Here is a 5,000-nt window from a genome sequence, read left to right as displayed (position 1 = left end):
TTATGCATTATCGCTAGTGTCTTTCCTCCTGTTTGTTCAATGTGGGTACTAAAATTCCATCCTTGATCCAGGTAGACACCCAGATATTTACTTACATTTTTTCTTACTACAATTGCGTTGTCGATCCTGATTGACGGATCTCTTGCCATTTTCCCTTTCAGGAGCATATAGTTCGATTTTTGTGGCGCAATTGCCATTTTAGATTTCCTACACCAGGCACTCAGAATATCCATTATGTTTCTACTTCTCCCTTCTAGTTGTAGTCGGCTATTGCCATGTGTTAAGATTAGCAGGTCGTCCGCGTATGCAACGGCCCCCAATACTGATGCTTCCTGCTGCAGGGAATGCAGCAACGGCTCCATATTTATGTCCCAAAATACGGGGCCGCAAACTGATCCCTGTGGACATCCTTTGGTGATGTTCTTGGTCACAACCGCATTCGGGGACGTCATCTGTACCACCCGGTCTCTACAGTAGCTCTTGAAACATCTGTATAGTGCCGCCGGACACTGCATATCCTGCAAGCAGGTAAACAATGCCGGCCACCACAGATTATCAAACGCCCCTGAGATGTCCACCATCACTCCTAAAACATATGTGCAGTTCGACGAGCTGACAAGTTCGGCCGCCGTGTTGATGGCGTCCTCCGTTGATTTCCCACGGCGGAAACCGAATTGCCACTCGTGCATTCCTGCCATTTCCCGATGACCAGTCAGTCTCGCACAGAGCAATTTCTCAAGGGCTTTGCCCAAGGTATCCAGCAGACATATTGGCCTGTATGCTTTATGTTCCGTCGGGTCCTTATCTGGCTTCTTAAGTATTATTACTTCTGCTCTTTTCCATCTCCTTGGAAAAGTACCTCTTTCCAGACATTTGTTATATAGATTTGCCAGTATCGGGGCTATTTTTCCTTTTATAGCTTGAAGTACCTCAACCGTGACCCTGTCGGGTCCGGGAGATTTTCCCCTTTTTAGGTTTGATATTACGTCTACCACCTCCTGTGGTGAGAAGGGGTAGACCATTGTGTTGTTGTTGTATTCTTCCTGTGCTCTCTCTCTTATAGCCGCCTGCTCCGGTGTGTCCTCAGAGGGATCATCATCCGGTAGCAGGGCTTGGAGGAGCACCGTTATTGTCTCTTGTCTTGTTGTGGTCATTCTGTTTTCGTCTGGGATTCTTATAGATGATAAGACTGTTGGAGCTCTTATTTTTTCCCTAGCAAGCTTGTATGGCTTTCCCCAGGGATCCATTGCCAGGTTGTTTCTTACGAAATTTTCCCAGCTTCTTTTCCTAACTTCTATAATTTCTCTTCTATATCTCTCCCTTAGTTGTCTGTATATACGCAGTCTATGTTCCCTGTCTTGTGGGTTAAATGTGCGCTGATACCTGCGTCTTGCCCTGCGCGTAGCCTGACGTAGGTCACTTAGTTCTGGAGTCCATGGTGCCGGGTGCACGCTTTGGACTCTGCTTCTCTTTGGTACAACGGCTTCTATTACGTCCTTTATACTTTGAACTATCTGCTCCGCTATTTCATCAACCTCGAGATCCTCATCCAGCTCCGGCGGGCTATACTCCCGGGAGAGTCTTTCCCAGTCTGCCTTTTTATAATCATATTCTGAAAGCCATTCCTGCGGCGCTACATTCTGTTCTGATTTTAATATATACTTTATTACATTGTGATCACTGGTTGTTGCATTCTCCAATACCTCCCATTTGTCTATTTTATTGTTAGCCCTATTATTTGCCAGTGTTACATCTATATTTGTTTTTGCCCCTGCTCTATTTGAATATGTTGGTATCTCGCTAGGTGCGTTTATTACGTCTAGATTTAATTCACTTATTACATCTTCTAATTCCTGACCTTTTTCGTCTTGTTCTCCGCTATGCCACAGGAATGACTTTGCATTTGCATCCATTGCTATGATTACTTGATGGCCCTGTAGAGTTCTACATATTTCCTTTAGTTGTTCTAGGTACATAGTTATTGGCTCTCTATACTGACAATATATTGATACCAAATACCATTTAGTGTTTTTTGCTTGTACTTCGATTGTTACAATATGTTCATTTGTAAATTGATTTAATATTATTGTTCTTATATTACTATTTAAAATTACTATTGCAGACATTGGTCTTTCTCCTTTCATAATTATTTGAGCCGTGGCTGTCATTCCTGGGATTTTACCCTCCCGGGAGTATGGTTCTTGCAAGCATAGTATGTCAGCTTTGTGTTCTTCTGCTAGTTTGCGCAACTCGTAGTTTACTTGTGCGCTTCGCATCGTATTTACCTGGAGAACTATGAGATCCATTATGGGTGATACGTATGGTAATGGTCTTCTGGCCATACCTTATTGGGATCGAATCCTATTCGGCCGTATGTTGTTACCATTTGTGTATATATATTTTCCAAATTGTATTTTACGCCTCTTCTTTCGTATACTTGCTTTACTATTTCCTCTAGTTGTTCATGTTCCGTGGGGATTCCGGCCGCGGCTAGTTGAATGCAGTCAACGTCCGCCAAAGCTGGATAAGTGATTCTCGAGCCGTTTTTGTGCCCCACTCTCACTAGTTGGCGTAACGCAGTGGTTAGCAGACCGGGTTCTTCTAGTCTTGCCATCTGTAATGCGTTTTCGCATATCTTATAGGTATTCTTTGGGTCCATTGCGTTATATGTGTCACTCTTGCTTGACTTATTGTCTTTATCTTGTGTTTGTTCTGAGTGTTCTTTTTCGGGCGAGCTCAGTCGTCCGTCCGCGCCCTTCATCGGCGTTTTCTTTTCATTAGAAACGGACGACCGAGGTCGTCCGTATTTCTTTCCTATGTTATTCTTTTCTATGTTTTTGTTTTGTCTCTGTGTTGGTGTAGTGTGTTGTGTCATGGGCGCCTCTGGTCGCCCATCTCTGCCCTCCATCGGCATTTTCTTGTCATGAAAAATGGGCGACCGAGGTCGCCCTTCTGTTTGTACCTGTGCATCTTGTGTATTCATTGTTTGTACTTGTGCGTCTATCATGCTTATTGTTTGTACTTGTACATCCCTTGTTGTATTTTGTGTCTTGTCTTGTATCAATGTTTCTCGTTGTGTCTTAGGAACCTCTTGCTTTCTATCTCCGCTCTCCATCTGCATTTTCTTGTCATAAAAAACGGGCGACCGAGGTCGCCCTTGTGTTGGTGTTCTTTCAATGGGGGTATTGGCAATACAATTTTGTGCTGTACATGTTATGTGTTGATTGTTATCCCGTTTGTTATCCCGTGTGTTTTTTGTTGTTCCCTTATTTCCAGGTTGTTTATCTGTGATTTCTTTTGCATCTTTTTCCCTTGCCCCTACTGCTTCTCTGATTTTCATGCCCCTTAGCGTGTCTCTTAGTTGTTTGCTTGGTGATTTATGTTTCTTTCTTTTCTCTTGGGGGTTAGTCTCCATAATCTGTCCTTTGTATAAGTCTTCCTAGTAGAAGCTGATATGTGGGGCATTCTTTGGAATTTGGAGCTCTACATTTTCTTTTTCCCCTTCTATTGCATGGTATACATGTCTCAGGTCTGTTCTTTTCTGGGCACTCTTTCTTGTTGTGGTTGTCCGTTCCACAGTGACCACAGGTAGGGTCACCCCAGGTGCAGTACTTCTGTACGTGACCCAGATCCATACATCTATGACACCTGGGTACCACGCAATAATCTTTGACCGCGACTGAACTATACTCCACATATACTCTACCATTTTGTATGAGTACTTTTCTCAATGTTGGGGAAACCTCAACTACTTGATGTCCCGTATCTCTGTCTTTTCTCCCCATTCTAAATTTTGGTCTAAATTCCTTTTTGAAGTCTTGTAGGCTCATTGTTTCTTCAAAGTTCTGAGTGTAAATACACTCCGTTAGTTCCTCTGGTGTCAACCTATTTGACACATCAAATACAGTCATTAATGGCCATCTTTTCTTTGTCCTCTCACATATTACCGATCTCTGTAAATCTTTGTGCCCCATTATTGTGTTCCTATCCTGTTGGGTGGGAGTTTCTACTATGACTGCGTTTTTTGCAACTACTACTTTGTTTATTTTGACTTTTGCTTTGGTTGGATTAATTACTCTTGTGAATATTTCCTTCACCTCTTTTACGCTCTGTCCTTCTTTTGGCTTCAAAAATAATGCCACTCCTTGTTTTGCTGTCACTTTCTCTATACTCTCTTTCATATTGATTTGTTGTTTCTGTGGTCCTCCTGCCACCACTGTGGCGTATGTTTTTGTTTTTTCGGCTATTATTTGTTTATTTTGTCGTTCCAGCTCTTGTATCCTTCCTTCAAGCTGGCTTTGGGCAATTGCCCATAGGGCCAGCTTGTCTTTTATTTCATTTATTCTGTCGTTGCTCATTTTCCCTTTATCTGTCACCAGTAGCGCATTTATCTCCTTTAGCCTTTCGGCTGCGCTCTTTATTTCATTTTCATCGTTCACTTCGTATCGCTCGGAAGTCTCTCTCTCTGTGTTTACCGCCATGATTTCTGAGAGAGACCAAAGAGTTGAGAGCCCGTCTCTTTCCCCGGACCGGCTCTTCTGGCATGGGGGGAGGCTAATTGCAGCTCGCTCACCAGTCCCGCCCCTGGACCAAGAGCTTTGTGAGCTGCCGGGTTTAGCGCGCCGTTTCCAGCGCACTAGTCCCCTTCCACGACTGTGCCACTGGGGATTTCACCCGTCCCTCCCCGGCAAATGCCCAGCGCATTCCGGAGAGGCGGATTCACCTCTCGGCCTTCGCCCCCTACTAGGCCGAGTTTCCACCCTAAGGCCTTGGACCCAGCCCTACTCAGGTGCTGGGTCGGTCCCCCAGACTTTCGGGGGTCTGGCCCCATCTAACCTAGCCAGGGACGTGTTACCACGCCCTGGTTTGGCGGAGCATGCCGAAATCCCCGACATGGCGCTGAGCCTTTGCCGGCTCAGGCCACGATCCCTCCCCAGCGAGTACAGCCGTGGGAAGAACTGGACAGATGTTGTGTCCTTATTGACGCAGCTCCCCCTGCG

General features: G+C 44.8%; 1 pseudogene; it reads right to left on the bottom strand.

Annotated features, from left to right (window-relative positions):
- The window catches only part of LOC126177264 (large subunit ribosomal RNA), an 11,020-nt pseudogene that overhangs the window by 2,795 nt on the left and 3,225 nt on the right, over window positions 1–5,000 (bottom strand).

This window comes from Schistocerca cancellata, chromosome 3 (assembly GCF_023864275.1).
Source record: "Schistocerca cancellata isolate TAMUIC-IGC-003103 chromosome 3, iqSchCanc2.1, whole genome shotgun sequence".
In the NCBI taxonomy this organism is placed as follows: domain Eukaryota; kingdom Metazoa; phylum Arthropoda; class Insecta; order Orthoptera; family Acrididae; genus Schistocerca; species Schistocerca cancellata.
This window is presented reverse-complemented; position numbering and strand designations above follow the sequence as displayed.